A 19375-nucleotide genomic window follows, 5' to 3' on the forward strand; every position below is an offset into this window, starting at 1 on the left:
AGTTATTAAATATGGGCCCAGGGAGGGGAACATCACACACCGGGGTCTGTCGGGGGCTTGGGGATTAGACGAGGGAGAGCATTAGGAGAAATACCTAATGTAGATGGTGGGTTGGTGGGTGCAGCAAACCACCATGGCACATGTATACCTATGTAACAAACCTGCATGTTCTGCACATGTATCCCAGAATTTAGAGTATAATAAAAAAGAATAGTTTTCAAAAAATAATTATATTTATTTTTTCCACTACAAAATTCTTATTGTATTTATTCTTTACAAAGTACCAGAAGAATGAGAATAATCTTACAATGTGTTTTGTCCCATGTTGATAATAAAGTAGTAATTACTTCTAATGGGAAAATCCTACTCATTCCATATTGTGTGTAATACTAGCAAACTAATATATTTAGACACAGGATAAAGATGAACAAAGCAATATCCTATTCAAAAAAAAAAAAAAGTGTAAGTATGCACTAAATTGTGAAACAAGGTAATGAAATACATAGATGTAAAAGAAATATTGAAATATACTAAGAAAAAAACTCTTCTTTTTCTTTCCAGAGTGAAGTAACTGGCCCTCCCATAAATTCTAGGGAACCAGGCCTCAGTGTTTATTACTGGAAATGCACCAGCTTTGTGGAAGTTTCTGGAAAGGAATGTTGTGGAATTGGCGATTGAGTGAAATAGCTTTCTCTCCTGTCCCCTGGTTCACTGACTTGAACTAAGCCCAAGGCAAAAGTAAGAGGAGGTCTCTTATAATCTGTCAACTTCCTTCTCACTTAGGACCTTCCTTAAGGATTAAAAACTTAACTTTTAAACCAGAGTTCCCCTTTACCTCTCTGCCAGACCCAACTACATTAAGGGATTTGACGGGTCACCAATCCAGGAGGGTTATGCATGAGACACTTGGCTTCTACCCACCTATGGAATTTAATTTATGCCTGGTTGGTTTGACTTTTTTTTCCCTCAATCACCCTCCTTTAACAAAGGCCAGTCAATGAGCTGAGTTTTGTTGTCTTCTGCTATTAGGACCATTTTCTTAAGATAGCAATCCACAGACCATCACAATGAAGTGTGTTTGTGTCTATGAGTGTGTGCCTATGTGTGATATTCTTTCTTTATTTTTCTCACAATATTTTATGTTTATCTTGATCTGTAATAAATTAAAGTGGTCATGCTTTTCTCTAAGGATGACCTCCTCCAGCTCCAACCAAGAAAGTCTATTTATTGGGAAAATAGTTCTTAGCAGAGAAAAACTATATCTTCTTTATCAAGCTTGTGACAAAATTATTACCAGTTTCTCTGAGGTAGGTCTCTCCCCATACTCATTCTTCCTACATAATCCTCTTAGATAATCTACCCAAAATATACTTTTCATTATGCCATTTCCTTATACTACAACATACAGTAGTGTGTATTCTATGGAACTGTAACAGGCATTTCTCAAGGGCAGGAATTCTATGATTTACTCCCTCTGTATATATTATATATTATATGCATATCCCATATGCATATAGTATATTTACTATATATAGTGTGTGTATGTGTGTGTGTATATATATATATACACACATATATATATGCAGAAAGTTAAAGTCAACAAGCATCTTTAGTAGGGAGGTCTTTTTAAATTTATTCTTCACGAATGAGCTGCATATATGGCATGTGAAGATGATCAGAGTGACCTAAATGCAGCATACTGAAAGAACAGTAGTCCTGAAAAACATAACTCTGGAAACTAACTGATAATTGCATTGCTTGCTTTCTTAATCATTTCAAACACCTCCACCTGCATTTCATGGTTCTTCACACTTTTAGACAGGTGTCTAACCATTGGTCTCATAAACTAGACACATAAAGGTCCAGGGGCAGCTGAAGTTACTGAAGAAGTGTGTGGTGCTCCTGGGTGTAGGAACTCCAGGGAAAATTAAAGAAATTGTTAAACAAGGTGTCCTTAACTTGAACCCCTTAAAGTTTCTGAGTTTTAACTGGAACTGGAGAGATCAGAAGTTGAGGAGTATGAGGAAAGTATTTGAACTTCTGGAAACAGGTGTGCTCAGTCTCTGAGAGTCAGAATCCTTGAAACTGGGCCTTTTCTAAGTCTGCGTTCTAATGAAGATTCCAGTTTTCACAGTAGAAGTTAAAGAAAAAAATGTCTAGAAAGGAGTGATTTAGAGATCCTTCTAGGCCTATATTTTTCTCATCTTATATTAATTGTAATTGGGTCAGTTAGAATTTGGTCTATTAAATAAAATGGTTTAATATTTTGAACTGTCCACCTATTCTTACATGTCACTTAGTAGTGCACTCAGATGCCTAAATTATCTACCAGGTTTTTTATGGCTCAATAATGCAATACTCCTATAGTCAGAAAACGATTATCATAATTTTAATCAGCACCAGAAAATTTAATACCTAAATGCAATGTAAATATTTTTATTGTATTTATGTGTTAATTGTTTCCCTCTTTTCCACTAAACTATAGCTTCCTAAGGTCAGCGATCATATTTTACATCTATCCTTTACTCTCCATAGCTCTCAGTCAGGGTTCTAAATGATTAATATGTCATTTAGGCTGATTGTCTTATTGATCAATTACATATCAATTAAATTAAGCTACCAGCAGTCATATTTCTGGCAACAATTATAGGACAGGGTAATCTCTGAGGTTTTATATTTATTGTGAATTTATTTCCATCCTCATTTGGACACCCTAGTGACTGAAACACAACTGACTCCTATGGACCTACAAAAACACCTCAGTCCATTCCTTATTGATGTCTCTGATTACTCCGTTCTCCATTTATCACCTTTTTTTCTTACTCCATTGATCTTTCCTCTTCTGTCCAATCAAATGTACAGTGTTCACATACCAACCAACATGTTATCATTACAAAACATGCAAGAATAACAGTGCAAATGTAATTGACATTCTGCCATGAAGTAAAAGCAAATATTGCCTTCTCTATCCTTCTGGTCAAAAGAATACTAGATTTGTTAGATTTTATCAATTATTTATTCATTAAAGCAGCATTCATGGAGAACGTAATGTGTTTTTAAATTCATGCTTTGTGTTTTTAACTTTGATAAGAATAGAAACGTGACACGATCTCTGGTGCCAACAGGTTCATAGCCTACATCTTACTACTAAAACTTGTATCAATAGAACTCCTTTTAAAAGAAATGTTTTTGGCCACCTTTAGTATTGCCTGAAGTTAATTTCATTATAATGTAACTTAAATACATCTAGACAAAGAACAAGTTATACATTCCTTATACTTATTCATTCAATACATGACCATTTATTGAGAGCTTACTATAGTTCAGGTACTGGGAATATCACAGTGACAAGGGCAGACAAAACCCTCCTGACTTCACAAACTGTTTATTCTGGTGGGAAGAAACAGTGTGGAAACCAAAGAAACAAATATAGTTAATTCTCTTTTTTCACCCAAACTGGGGTGCAACAGTGTGATCTCAGCTCACTGCAACCTCCGCCTCCTGGGTTCAAGCGATCTCCTGCCTCAGCGTACCGAAGCAGGAGGTTACAGGCATGTGCTACCATGCCTGGCTAATTTTTTTTTTTTTTTTTTTTTAATGGAGACAGGGTTTCACCATGTTGGCCAGGCTGGTCTGGAACCCCTGACCTCAGGTGATCCACCCACCTTGGCCTCTCAAAGTGCTAGGATTACAGGGGTAAGCCACCACACACGGCCAGTTAATTCTTGTTATATACAACAGTTGTATTCTATAAAGTTGCCACAAACGCTAAATTGACAAATACTAAATGAACCATTGCTTCTGAGGGAGATACTGGATTTGGTTCCTATGAGCTTCTGGTTACAACATTTTCATCAACCTATGAATACATGATCTTCTTGGATGTGTGATTCTGTTGAAAGACACTTGATTTAATATGTATTGTTGGTTCATTGACATTGGGATCCTTAGCCAGTAACTCATGACTGAAGGAAGCTTGTTTAACACATGTATTTTTCCAGTAGGGCACATCACAGCCTTCTGGCACGTAGGAACACTAGACAGCACTTCAGCACTATGCTTGGGGCCATTCTAAACAGCGAAATCGGAAAAAAAAAATGCAAAAACCATGGCACCAAATAGACTACAACAACAACAAAAAAGATATTTGTTTACAATATGAGAGCTGAAACAAGAAAGGAGTGTAGTCTTATTCTGTCTCAGCTGGGAACAGGTATATCAGGGGACTCAAATTTTTTGCCACTCTTTGCTTATTCATGAAGGATCTAGGAATATTTATTTTGGGGTTACAAATAAATTTCAGAAAGTAGGAGAATTTGCAACCATGGAATCCATGAAAAATGAGGAATGATTGCATATAATAAATATCGGATAGTAATGAATGCTGCCAAAAAAATGAAACAGATCTGGAGACTCATGGGGATTTGGGAGAACTATTTGAAGTGGGTGACTAGGACAGTCTGCCCTGAGGAGGGGACACTTTCATAGATATGAATCTTGAAAAGTAGTTAGCCCTGTGAAAGTGGAGGACAGAGGGAGCAGGTGTGAAAGTCTGTGAATCAGGAGCAAGCTTGACTTGGCTTGTGTGAGAAACAGGACAGAGGTCTTCATGCTTGCAACAACAACAACAAAAAACTGAACCGACAGAAGATGAGCTTGGAAAGCTGATCGGGGTGAGATAATGTGTGGTCTTTTTGGTCTACTAAGTGGTTTAGACTCTGTTCTAAAGGGCAATGAGAAGCCACTGAGGGGTTTAAAATATATTTGAGCTATAGCTTATTAGATAATTTTACAGCCCTCCCCCAAAGTTTACAAATCAAATTTACCCCCAAACAATACCATGTAAATGAATCACATTAACTTAATGTGACAAGTGATGCTTCACTGAAACTAAAGTTCTGTTCACAGTGTGACTATCGGGCTGACTTCCCTGGTGCAGGTTCTTCCCAGTTCAGCGGCCTTCGTGACCCTGTGTGGGTGATGGCTCCAAGAACCACCCTCCTGTGGCACAAATCCATCATTACATATTCATGATTCCTGGGTGTAGTCTCTTCCCCCAAGTCTGTCATGACTGTAGCAAAGACACTCCAGCAGGCCTGGAGTCCTACATACATGGTTATAAGGCAGCAGGAAGCAGGCGATCCCTAGCATGGTTTTTTGACTCTCACCTAAAGGAAAACAGAAAATAAATGTTTCCATTAGAGAACTCATAGATACCCCACGATCCCTCAAGAAGGAAACCCACATCCCTGCAAATTGTTTGAAAACCTTGCTCTCACAGAGGATTATTAGGGCAGTGAAAGTATTCTGTATGATGCTGTAATGGTGGATACGTGTCATGATAAATATGTCCAAACCCATAGAATGTACCATACCAAGTGTGAACGCTGATGTGAACTATGGAGTCTGGATGACAATGATGTGTCAGTGTGGATCCATCAGCTGTAACAAATGCACCTCTCTGGTAGGAGATATTTGCAATGGGGGAGGCTGTGCATGTGTGGGGGAAAGGAGTATACGGGAAATCTCTGTATACTTTCTATTTAATTTTGCTGCGAACCTAAAACTGCTCTTAAAAATGAAGTCTAAAAAAAAAAAAAAACCCTTGGTGTACATGCAAAACTAAATGACACTTCAGTAATGAAGGAAGAATATATTTAAAAACTATAACACCATAAGACAGACACCAAGGCAGCCCCAAAATGGAACACCGGAAAAGAAGTCAGAAAACAATGGCTGAGGCCTGGAGAAAAGGAGACATCCCTGTGTGTTCTGTCAGTGTTTGAGAGGGGATTGTGGGGTGAGGGAGGACTTTATCTGGATGGCGAGATCAGACCCTTTGCGAGGAGAGAGAATAGTACATTCTCTAAGAGCAGAAAGCAGCATGAACAAAGGCTTGGAGACCAGAATGTATTCAGTGTGTGGAGGAGACGGTGAATGCAGCCGACTGGCTGGAGCAGAGGGTTTTAATTAAGGAGCGACGGGGAAAACACACTTGGAACGCCTGGTCCTGCCATTTCAGCACGAATCTGCCCGGTGGGATCAGATGGTGGTATTCATAGCCCTGGACTGTCTTGTTACAGTGCTGGCTGTGGGATCTGTAGCATGGAGGTACTTTCTCAATGTAGCTATTTGTACTGAGCCTGTCACTAGCTCGGTGAGAGGTGGAAATTACTTGACAGTCTCTCCGGGCTCTCACCCATCCAAAGCGTGAGAGAGAGTGGGGAGTGTCGGAGTGGGTGGGCGGTGGGGAAAGTGAATTCTTAAGAACTAGAGCTTTCAGTGAAGGAGAATAAAGGGCATGAGGAGGCTTACCCAGAGTTGGGCGGCCAGGCAAGCAGGCCCCCACAGTGGAATCTCTGAACCCTCACACTTCCCAATAGTGAGCCCTTCAGTCCCAGAGTGCTCGATTTGGTATGGAAAAAGAGTCTCTCTCTCTCTCTCTCTCTCTCTCTCTCACACACACACACACACACACACACACTCCAATTTATCAAAAATCACTTTGGAATTTTAAATCTCAGCTGATGACCTTTCTCAGAATAAAAAAAGTCACATTTTCGTTCTATGGGTTCCCTATTAAATTGCAAATGTAGACTATTTGGCATGTGCAGTTCACCCATTTAAACCCATTTGACTTGGTAAGGCAGGGCGATAACATTTTGGATTTCATTTTTGTTTGTCCTATAAGAGTCTTGAGCTTTAGCCAAAAACCCAGGCCTTGGATGAGTGTGCTTTAGACCTCACTTTTTGTCACAAAGCCAAGTGGACTTGGGAGAGAGGGTGGAGCGGTCTGTTGAGACATGATTTTTAGTTTTGCCCTTCGCCTCTGGAGCCAGGGCCCTGGCCCACGTCCAGCCGCACAAAGAGATGATGGTATTTTCTAGGTAATTTTAAGGAGCACAAACCTAAAGTCAAGTCAGGTGGTTTCAAGTCTGCACTGAATTTTTCATGTTAAGGATTTATCATGATTTGGGTTTTCAGCAGAGCTGTATTTTAAATGATGAAGGGAGCTGTATTCCTGTATTCTTCTGGAGACAGGCATGTTTTGGTTGTTTGCTAATGACCTCTGGTTTTGCTTATGGAGAGTTTTGTTAACAAATGGAAATTTAGCAAAATAGAATATTTTCTTTCTTTTGTTTTTTTTTTTTTTTTTTTTTTTTTTTTTTTTCTAAACAATGGGAACCCTCGCAGTAAACTGTCAAAACCAGGCTATGGATATTGGTTATTGTAGCATCATTAGTACTTTGTAAAGATAAGTTAGTCACTTTGGCAATCACACATATTCTTCTGATCTTCTGTCTTTGCTCTTAAACAGAGCCTTCGCCTTGCTGTTTGATAGATCCTATTGTTAAGAGAAGAGAACTGCAGAAATGTATTCAAAAATTCTTCATAATTTTTCCAACCTCAGGAACCTATTCAACAGTAATTAGCCTTGAAGGCAGCTGATTAAGGACACCCCAGTAGGGGGCTGCTCTTGAGTTTAAAGGTTAACACCAAGCTCTGTGTGAGAGAGTTTCAGCTTTAGGACTCCGGTCCAGTTCTGCCTACCCTAGCCTGCTTGCTTGCCTTGTCTTTTCGTACTCTCTCTCCCAACTCACTCCCCATCTCACCCTGTAGCCACCATTTCTAAAATAAAAAGAAGTCTGCAGAGGATGACAAAATTAAACCAAATGAAACTTTAAACTCCAATGCAGAAGACTTCTGTCTCAGGAAAAAGTAGCTGTCTTCAAGGCAAAACTGACTGACTGGATTGAACTGAATTATAATTTCTGGTTCAAGCTGAGTTGTGTCCCTGGACTGGTTTGACCTGTTCGTATTAGCTTTCCACTGTCCATCCATATTTGTCCCGGTGGTATCAAGAACATCACAGAACTATGGGTATGACTTAAAGCTAAGTTGAACAGAGGCTCTGCTGTCTTCAGAAAGGGGAATATATGTGTGTGTGTGTGTGTATATATATATATATATATATTTTTCTTTCATTACAGGCAGCCTGCCTTCTTCAATGGAGGCACAGTATAGCTGATGGTTGAGCCATAGTCATTGATTGCAAAGGGATGTGTTTAGGAAGGAGAGAAATAGCTGCTCAGAAATTGCCTTCTGTCTCTCTCAAATTGCACTGTTGGGGGAATTACGTAAGTGCAGAATTGTGGGGAAGTGTGCCCATGTAGGTGTGCATTACAGGCCAAGAGGGAAAAAAAGAGTCTGCCTTCTCTTCTCCTTTGAGAGTTACGTTAGTTTGTTAGGGCTGCCGTAACAAACTACCACAACTTGGTTTAAACAACAGAAATGCATCCTCTCAAAGTTCTGGAGGCCAGAAGTTCAAGATCAAGATGTCATCAGGGTTGGTTTCCTCTGAAGCCTCTCGTTTTGATTTGTAGGTGGCTGCCTTCTCCCCGTGTCTTCACATGGGCTTCCCTCTGTACACATTTGTGTCCTAATCTCCTCTTTTTATAAGGACACTAGTCATACTGGATTATTGCCCACCCATACAACCTCACTGAATCTTAATTACTTCTTTAAAGACCTTACCTCCACAGTCTCATATTCCAAGGTACTGGGATTAGGATATCACCATATGAATTTGGTGATGGAGGGAGAGGGCGATAAGTCCACCCATAAGAGCTAAAGATATTTCATTATCACAATTGACTCTTGGTTATGGACAAATAAAGAGTTAACCATAATGAACTTTCTATAAGTCCTTTTCACTACCACCGCTTCCTAATCCTAGTACTGAAGGGCTCCAGTCTCTCCAAGGCTGAATCCCAGAGGCAACAGAACCTTAGGGGACCCATGGATGTCGAGGGAAAGTAGCGGGAACGTTGATGCAATGTGGTTAGCATGAGAGGTGGCTTGGCTGATGCTGAATACAGAGACCAATGATCACCATCTTCAGAATACATTTACTGACTGGTGCAGGGTATTTAGTTGCCCTGTGGTGCTGGTTTGGATTCAGGCTTCTTTAGAGTCAGTGCTTGTTTCCAGGCATCATTGTTCTTCTCCAGACAAAACATATCAGAATATTTCATGGAAAGATATATTCCTCTCTCTGTCTCTCTCTCTCTCTCTCTCTCTCTCTCAGTGTCTCTCCAATTGAAATTTGTGTGTTTCAGGTACATACTGATGCTTTAAGTCAAAGGATAAGTTCATTTGTTTTTAATGAGATAAAATTAATCACACATTTAGTTTCCATTGCTTTGTCCCTGTGATCCACAGGATATTTCTGGCTAGATTTCCTACTATCCAACTCACTAGCGGCCTGCGTTTCATTACTATTTTTCATATAGCTTTCTTGCTCAGAAGCAGTTTCCTGATCTTTTCCCATGGTGTTCAAACATGCTGAAATCTTTGCCATGACTGGGCAGCAACTGTGACTTTCATCAGAGGTTAGATCTCAAGGTACCAAAGTAAGGGGAAGTAACATGCTGGAAGCACAATAGTTAACCCAAGGAGGATGCCAAATCAAAAATCGATTTGAGAAAGTAGAGGTTCATTCCTGGGGAGTCTAGGAAAGCCCAAGCCCAGAGCATCAGAGAAAGGCTGAAGGCTCTGTTCACAGGTGTCAGGCAGAAATAGGACTGAACTCAAGGCTGCATTCACCACCTAATTACAGTCCATCTTATCTGCCTTCCATTTGCCAGACTGTACGCCAAAGTGCTTGAGACACAAAACCAGGTAAGAAATGGTCCAAAAAATCAAGGATGCTATATCTAAATGGACAGTGGGTGGTCCCTAGACACACACTCATGTAGTAGTATTATGATCTGCTTAGATATTACTGGTTGATGGTTAGATGAGTTAGATTAAAATATCACAAACATGGCCTAAAATTTGGATTAGCTTGCAAACCACTTGAAGAATCAGCGTGCATCCACACGGACCATTGCCACATTTCCCAACCACCCTCAACCAACCATATCAATCTTCCAACACTTCTCTGTTCAAAGCCATCAACGAGTTCCTAATTGCTACATGCAATGGTTTTTTGGTATCACCCACCCCTCATTCCTGCAGCTCTCTCTAGCCCACTTATGTTCCCCTGCTTTGTCTAGGTCCTCTCCACTGGTTCTGTCTCTTCTACTGTCTCAGCCCAAATGTTCAAAATGTCCTCCATAGTCCTTCTCCTCCATCCTCCCCACTCTTCTCTTTTTTTCTTTTTGAAACAGGGCCTCTCTCTGTGGCCTAGGCTGGAGTTCAGTGGTATAATCACGGCTCACTACAGCCTCTATCTCCAGGATTCAGTTGATCCTCCCACCTCAGCCTTCCAAATAGCTGGGACTACAGGTGTTCATCACCACACCTGGCTAAATTTTTGGTTTGTTCGTTTGTTTGTTTGTTTTGTACAGACAGGGTTTCGCCATGTTGCCCAGGCTGGTCTCAAACTCCTTGGCTCAAGCAATCTGCCTGCTTGGGTCTCCCAAAGTGCTGGGATTACAGGCGTGAGCCACCATGCTGAGCATCCCGGCTCTTTCCTCTCCCACAGCACCTCCTGTGACTGATTCTTTAGTGTGCACTTCAAGCCCACCCTCTCTTTCAACTTCAGACCTGCACTTCCACTGTCAGCTTAACCTGAGTGTCTCCACCAGAGGCTCAAACGCACTGTGTTTAAAATACAGATCAGATCTACCTCTGTTTCTCCATTTTTTCTATTTTCTACTCATTTAATGGTATTCATCATTCGGTTGACTGCACTAGAAAAGCCGCAAACACTCTCGTGAATGTTAAACATCTCTGAATCTGTTTAGCACATAGCACATTTATCAATGCACATTTAATACATTAATAGGTAATTGCAGCAACAAGTCTTAACTACATACCCAAGACTTTTCATAACACACCCCACTTTGCCCCTACCCAAACCAAAATTATTTTGTTTTCATTATTTCTTAGGACAAATCCTCAGAGTTCACTCAGGCTGTCCCCACCTCTCACCTTTATATCCGTCTGGGAATAACATACTGACTTAGCCAGGTTTTTGCATGTTTTGCTTTCCTCTTCTTGACTGTTTTCCTTACCATCTGTCAAAGTCTATGTATCTTTCAAGGCAGGTCCCCTCACCTGCCCTAGATAATACCGTCCTTGACCACATCAGACCCTGGTAACACCAACACACCACTACCGCCCCCAATCTTCACATTCCCCTGGCACCTAACATCTGTACCACAGAATTTAGCACCTGGCTACATACTTGTTCTCTTTCTTTGGTATAAACAAGGCAGAGAGCCAGTCTGTTTTCCAGTGATTCGCAGACATGGTAGATTCCTCCCAGAGTTGTTCCCAGAATTGTGTCTTTGAGAGGGAATTTGTATTCTTCCTTTCTTCAGATGGTAAAAATCCGGGTACCTCCTTGTGATATGATGTGTTTTCCCTTTTGTCTTAGTTATCAGGAAATTTAGAGCTGTTTCAGAACCATATTGTAATAATCAGCTTATCTCAGGATCCTGGTAATAGCTATGTATTCTACCTGCCTTCTTTAGAACTCTGTTGTGTGTTTGTTCTTAATTTTGCAGTATATTTAACTTGTAAGACTCCATAAATCCTTTTAGAACAAAGTAAGAAAACAGATCCCCAAATAAGCAATATTCTTCTCTTATTATATCATAATTTTCATTCTCTTACCTGGATTGTTTGTGCTTGAGAACAAAATCAGATCTTGTATTTCTTTTGATTACCCAAAGTAGAAAGCATATGTTAGGTCCTTAATAAATCATTGCTGAAATATGTGCTTTGTTAAAGTAAGTTGGATTATTTTAAATTGAGACAGAAACATCTCCTAAAATGACATCATTCTAACAAAGGAACCTTAGTGTGTTTTATTTCTGCTAACGGCAGGAGAAATAAACATCTTCTGATATTTTGAACATATTGGTAAATGTTCAAAATATCAGAAGAAAAACATACTAAAAATAAAAAGTTGAAGTTTTAGCTATCACCGGCATCTAGACATAAGACTTGAAACAGGCAAGAGGATTAACAAAATCAATAGTTTACTGCCAGTAACACTTACCAGATAACAGAGTGCATTTTTTCCCCCGCAACCCCAAAGCCCTGCTGGCTGCCTTTCTAATAAACACAATGTTCAGGTGGTGTCTGACTTATTTTTTTTTCTTCCCTTATCCCCATTTTCACTCCCCCTTCCTAACATAAGATGGCAAACATTAAAATTGGCTTTCAATAAAACTACCTGTGCCAGTCATCAAATTCTTTTCTTTCTTTCCTCTTTTTTTTTTTTTTTTTGATTTCTTCTTAAAGCTCACCCAGGGAGAATCGTTTGACTTTGAAAGAAACCACAAGAATGTAATCAAAGTCACCTCCAGACTTGGCCTGTGTTCATACTTCCTGTCCTTTTACCTCCACCCCTACCCTACCCACCCACAAACATTCATACATTCGTCCACCAACACGTACCTATGGCTGTTAAATATGTATGCAGACTTGTGAATAATTCATAAAAGTACAAACACTTTTGAGACTTGAAATTTATTCAGCTGACTAGGCTTTACCATTGTCCAACAAGTAGGGACTTAGTGAGTCCTTTCTTTTGCTCCTTTAACCAGAGTGGAAATGTTTTCCTTTTCATTGTAATGATATACTAAACGAGTTGCCTTCCCCAACCTCCTCCTCCTAAGTAATAACATTGCGGAGAGAGCACACACACTTAGGGAGAAAGAGAGAATGAGAATAACAAATACAACTATCTACATAATTATGAGATCAAAGATGTCCCCACCCCACCTTTCTGCTCTAATCTACATTTTAGTCTAATGTTGGAAGATAAATTAAAACTCATCTTTATCCCCAAAGTAGCGATTTTTGTACCAAACCAATGTGGGTCCATCCTGACCAGCCTCCTGTGACCTGAACCTTGCAAATCGTCCAGGACCCATAATTAATACTAGACTATTTTCCCACTGCCACTTCCAGCATCCTGAATCACCTCACCTCACATTTAGAGCATATTTGTTTCTTGAACAGAAATTGATTTCCATTTGGCTTTAGTGAAACAGAATAAGGTAAACAAATCTGCTGCAAAGCAGGAAGCGTATTAAATATATTTTACATTTGAACAAAATATGTTGAACTTCTGCTATTTGTGATTCTCCATGCTGGTTCTCTCTACCATTAAAATAAATACAAGTAATATCTGTACTCGTATTAGATATAATGTAAAATACATAACGTTTAGCAATGGGAGATGTGGGAGTGCAGAGCTACATAAAAAACCTCTCTTTGGCTCTTTGAAAATGTGTCCTTTATATATATGGTCTATTATTGATGCAAGAAATAGAATTAAACATTTAGATAATTTTACCATTAGATTTTATTAGACCTGTTTGATAGGATAAATCTGGGCACTTTGGTATATATTTCTTGAAAAACATAAAATCTGTCTAAATGTCATGTTTACTAAATGTAGCAAGATCAATAATGTCAGATTAGCTTTGGAAATTAGAAAATGTTAACCGGAGCATGTGAGAAATAAATATGAAGGGGGAATCAAAGTGTAATCCATGGATCTGAGTTTATATCTGAAATGTTTACGCCTTTCTTTAAGAATTGTGTGTGTGGGCCAGGCGTGGTGGCTCACGCCTGTAATCCCAGCACTTTGGGAGGCCAAGGCGGGCAGGGATTGAGACCATCGTGGCTAACATGGTGAAACCCTGTCTCTACTAAAAATACAAAAAAAAAATTAGCCGGGCATGGTGGCGGGCGCCTGTAGTCCCAGCTACCCGGGAGGCTGAGGCAGGAGAATGGTGTGATCCTGGGAGGCGGAACTTGCAGTGAGCTGAGATCGCGCCACTGCACTACAGCCTGGGTGACAGAGCGAGACTCCGTCTCAAAAAAAAAAAAAAAAAAAAAAATTGTGTGTGTATATGTATATATGTATATTTAATTTATTTATATACATGAAATGGGTTGTTAGCCAGATGTTAGAGTAAAATGTTGGCAGTTTAAGGGCAAGAGTGAAAATATTTTGCTACTTAACTTACCCACTACTAAAATGTGTTTGCACAATTTGACATTGAATAAGTAATAAATAAACAAAATAAGTCAAGCCTGCATATTCTACTTTATTTGCTCATTCTTCTAAGTTTTCAAGGCTTCAAGGTGCTGATACAACCACATGTCTAGCTACCTCTAGGTCCAGTCCATCCTCAGCCCTGTACACCCTCCTAATCCTTAACACCAGTGTCCACCTTTTCCCTCCAACCTCCTAATGCAGTCTCTAATCAACCTGGCTATCACAGATACATAGAATGCTTCTTTGTCTAAATAATACCATGTTGGACATGAAACCACTCAGCCATGGTAAAAATAGAGTTGGAGCAAAGCAACCAAAGAGGGGCTCTTTTGAACCTGCTTGCCTCCTTCACTGCCACATGATCTTTCAGAGAGAAAGACTATCAGTCCAGAATGAGAATAGCAATCCAGAGAACAGCTGCCTCAATTTTGCTAATGAGCCAGCTTGGCTGAACCTGGTTTTGGAGACATAGTGACTCTCTCTGCCCTCCTCGACTGAAATAAGCAAGAAACCAGAATGCCAGTGGAGCCATAGCCGTTGAAATGGCTGTAAGAGGTAATTCAAAAGAGCATCCTTCCTTGCTTCCTGTTTTCACAATGGTTCTATATAGATTTGTGCTATTAAAACACCAGTTTTGAATGAGAACCTTGGGTGGAGCTGATATTCATGAAAATCATGCCAGTGAGGGAAACACTCCTTTTATGAATTAAGCAAAGCTTGTAGCTTTTTTCCATGGCTTTAAACACTCAATACTAGTCAAAACCTGTGAATATGTATACATTCTTTTATATGGATAATTAGCTTCTTTATTGGTGGCGCCTCCTGGATTAGGAGGATTCTTCCATGCAAATAAGCAGTAGAGAGAAGCAGTGCAACAAAGAACACCTTTCATGTGGCTTCAGAACTTATTTAGCAAAACTTCTACATTTGTAGAGAAGTAAATGCTAAATTCCTGAATTTCTATAACCTTTCAAATCGTTCCATATTAACTAATTCAGATTAAAGTCCTTGCATATTTTTGGTTAATGCACACAAAAAACAAATAGACCACCATACATAGTCTGTTGGGAATAGTTCACCAAAATTGTTTATGTCCAGTTTTGAATTTCTGACCATGATACAAATAGGTAAAGATACCATTTAGAGATCATAGTATTGTTTGAATATTAGCCACAGAAGTTAAGATAAATATAGGATACTTTGTGCATTAGAAGGATCTCAAATTAAGTTGCAAATAAGGTTTTCCAGTGATAGTACCAAATTCATAACATCTCCCTTGGTCCAAAAGAGTTGGCTTTTTGGTTTGGTTTGTGAGTTTTGGTTTACTTGTTTGTTTAAGCACTTTCTTTTTATGGTGGAAGCCTCCATTTTTGTGTGAGCCTGAAGTTTTGGGGTCCTTTGGTGGTTTTTTAAAAGTGATATTGTGGTCTCACATTTTAATGTTTCCTGGAAGAAGTAGCTAGCTATTTATTTTAATTACTTCACAGGAACCCACATGACAATTTTTGAAGGACATTTTCTTATTACTCATTGTTTATTATTTTGGTCATCATTTTTCCCAACAGGATATAGTTTTTAAGGTAAGATTCCATGAGTTTTCCTTTTACTTCAGAATTTATAACTTATAAATTTTACTTTTAGTTTCTGCCCCTTTTCCCACCAACCCACATGGTGCCCCCTACCACACTACCCACCCAAAAGATATTTTCATGGTTTGAGTCACTTAGAGACAAATGCAACCTCAAGAACCACAATATTTGGAGGTGTTAGGAGACATTTTAACACAAATCTTCCTATTCACCAGCCTTCAAAGCACTAAATCCTGTTGGGATGCTTAGAGGCGCCTGATAAGAGAAAAGTAAATAATACAGAGGAAAACAGCCATTATATTCTCTAGATTTAACTTTGGCACATATCTGACATCAGAAATAGAAACTCACCTCTTGTGAAATCATTTTGTTTAATTGATCAGAAAAAATCTGCCAGTCTATTCATTTTCAGAAATATATTTATAAAACTAAAGCTCAATCTAGAGATCAAGTCTTATTGTAAAACATTGATAAATGTTGTGAGTTTCATTTTTTAAACAGATTTCACTACTTGCCACTCTTATGTGAATTTAATATTTTTATTCCTTCTCTAATTGATCAAATAAGAAGTTTATTACTAATTCCATAATTTTAACTTTTTCACTGAACACCACCCTGGTGCATTTTATATGTATGTTTTCATGAAATACAGAGTAAGAAAAAAATCACTGTGATATGAACTCCACAAAACATAAAGGAAGATGGCTTTAATGATAATAGTTACCTTTGGAAAATATTTTTACATACTTTTTTTCCATTCTATCCTTACCGCAGGGTAACAAAGCACATAATAAAGCAGTTATAGAATCACAAAGCTAATAGGAGCCCTTGAGGTCAGTAGCTCCAGCTTTCCATCGTAAGATGAGAAAAGTAAAATCCAAGGATGTTAAGTTAAATTTCCCAAGGTCTGTAGTTTTCCACTGTCTCCCATTACCTTTTCTGCTCCATGCTACCTTTGCTGCTCCCATCTTTCAGATAATATAATTATAGTCCTTCACCCAGAGTCATACAAACCTTCAGTGAACTGGACCCCAAGTCCTTGCTTTCTAACATCATTTTTTTCCACTCTCCAGTGCATAGCCTGCTGTTCATCTCTGCTGTGTAAAGGACCATTCCTATCCTATTTCTAGCTTTCAGGAGAAAAATATTCCTGTTCATCTCACAAGATGCTAAAGACTCCTGCAAATATATGGATAACATCCTCAGGATCATTAACAACAGACTCAGGAAATGAAATAAGCATCTGACTGCATTATTCTTAAACTGTTTCTACAAGTTATATAGTATGTGCTTAGTAAATATTGGTTGAATTGAATGGAAGAGTAAAAAAATAGAGGTAACAGGTCTTTTTTTTTTTTTTTTTTTTTTAAATAAGGACTGAAGTTCATTGCTATGTTTTGTAGAAGGACCATATAGTCCCAGTAAATAGAGGATATGCTTAACAACTAGGAAAACCTGAGAACCAAATCCAGCTTTACCACTTAACAACCTTTGTGGCCTTGGGAAAGTTACTAACTTTCCTGAACTGTAATTTTCCTTTCTGTAAATACCATCTACTTTACAGAGATTTTATGCGGATTAAATTAGACAATGTACATATAGAGTCAGGCACACAACAAACACCCAACAATTTACCCTCCCTTGCCCTTCATGTCTGCCTGGGAGGTGACCAGTAGCTTGCTTCTCTGCTCTGTTTGAGTCAGAGTATTAAAATCAAGCTGGGTTGTGCCTGGATACTTTACCATTATTGTAACAGCCCTGGAAGCATAAGGTGCCACAGCTTTATTTCATTGGCATGTACCACACGTCCAGTAGGCCGTGTAACAGTGTAGTTTTCCTTTTCCCCTTTAACAGTTTGCTGATACTGAACATGGCATAGAAAAGGAAACACAGGTGAAGGGTTTTTTTTTCTAGTGAAATTTGATTGTTTTGAAAAATGTTTTTTGCAGTAACTTGCTGTGGAACAATATTTCATTTGCTAAATGGCCTTGAGAATTTTGTAGAGTAAATCTTTAAAATCATAACGCTTCTGTAGCTTTCATATGTACAAATAGTATTATAAGATTCATTCTCAAAAGTATTGGTCAAATTTGCCCCCATCATCTCCAACCTTTTCAAAACTTGTAGTATTCTAAAATAAGTGGTAATGCACAAGCAAGCTATAACATGTTTGTGGATCCAGAAATTTATGTCTCATAAATTCAAAATCTTTAGAATCTTTAGAACCTCATGCTTTTAACTTCTTTATGAAAGTTGTAATACTTTAAAATATATATGAGTTTATGCTAATACATGAGCTTACCAATTCTAATACTTCATGATATACATGAGTTTACCTTAAAATCTTTTATATAAAGTATTTGAGACAGATTTTTTTTTAAATCAGGTCTTCAGATTACCCTTTGAGCCTGAATAAAATAAAATAATAAAATCCCTTTATCAAAAATACAACTAATATTCAAAGAGCACTATTGCAAGTGACATTTGCCTATGCCCATAGGTTATGCCTGTGCTTTACTTGGCAATTAGTGGTTCATAGATGTCAGCCTATGTGGTACTTTGATAACAAGTTCAATCAATCCTGATCAAGACTTTCCCAACCTGCAAATTTATCAATGTTAAACAGAGTCTTTGAAAATATAAGCCTTCCTCCTTTCTCCCAAACACACACGTACTGTAGCCTAGAATTACTTGCACAGTGACTTTTATAATAAAAGGTTCAGTCTTAGGTGAAGGGGGATAAGGAGGTTGGAGAAAGGCTAGAGAGCAATAGCATTTCAATCAATACTATTAAATATAAGAAACTGGGTTTTGGTAACATGAACAATAGCAGTTATTTCCAGATACTTAAAATGTGAAGTCTCCAGAATATACTACGGTTTTGGTTACATTTCTCAGAGAAGAAACTACTAAAACAAAAAAGGAAATAAACAAGACACTAAAGATTTACAGGATAATTAAAGAATGAATGTATAAAATAATATCAGTTCCTTAGAAAATGACTGTTTAAAGCTGGGTGGTCTTTTAATTGATCAAAATAAGGATTTGCAATTGTGTTACATGTTTATTATAGGTCTGTATGTGTCTATCTATATGAAGACCTCTATACCCTCAGATATACTATCAGCCGAGTTGATGAGGATCCTGACAATTGACTTTTTAAAGCATATATAAATCTTTAATACCCTTTGATTTTAAGAAAAATTTGTTATTCATGTTCTTTAACAAATAGTGGGATAGCTAGCTATAAAATCAAGAATTTGCAGTGGGAATAATCTTCTGCTGAGAGTTACAATTTAATATTTATAAGTAGTCAGTAAAGGTGCAGCCACTCCACATTGCCTTTTACAAAATATTAATAAGGAAAAATGATGCAATTATGCTATTTTCAGGTGTCATTGGACAGTTAGGTTTTTTGGAGAAAGTAGTTTGAATCATCTAGTCCAAACAGTGAGAGAAAGAAAGATGCTACAGAAATAGCCAATAAGCAAATAATTTTGGCTTCAAATCACACTGCAAATATGGTATATAATACATACTTTGGCATAAAAGTATTATAGAATCATAAAATTTAAAGAACTATAAAGCTAATATCCAGCTGATCATTTTGTTATCTCAGTGTCATATAATTCTTTTCAAATCACACCCTCCATGAGATACTTTTTGAATTAAAAATAAGACACATCTCACTGTATCCACATAGTGGCCCATCGAAAACATTCTCTGTTGCTTTAATGTATTAAAAGTTTGTTCAGTT

At 38.3% G+C, this 19375-nt stretch overlaps 1 protein-coding gene across 5 annotated transcripts in view; it reads left to right on the forward strand.

Moving 5' to 3' along the window:
* Positions 1–19375, forward strand: part of DYNC1I1 (dynein, cytoplasmic 1, intermediate chain 1) — a 340924-nt gene that overhangs the window by 297472 nt on the left and 24077 nt on the right. The window lies entirely within an intron of this gene.

The sequence above is a fragment of the Mandrillus leucophaeus genome, unplaced genomic scaffold (assembly GCF_000951045.1).
Source record: "Mandrillus leucophaeus isolate KB7577 unplaced genomic scaffold, Mleu.le_1.0 Scaffold148, whole genome shotgun sequence".
NCBI lineage: Eukaryota > Metazoa > Chordata > Mammalia > Primates > Cercopithecidae > Mandrillus > Mandrillus leucophaeus.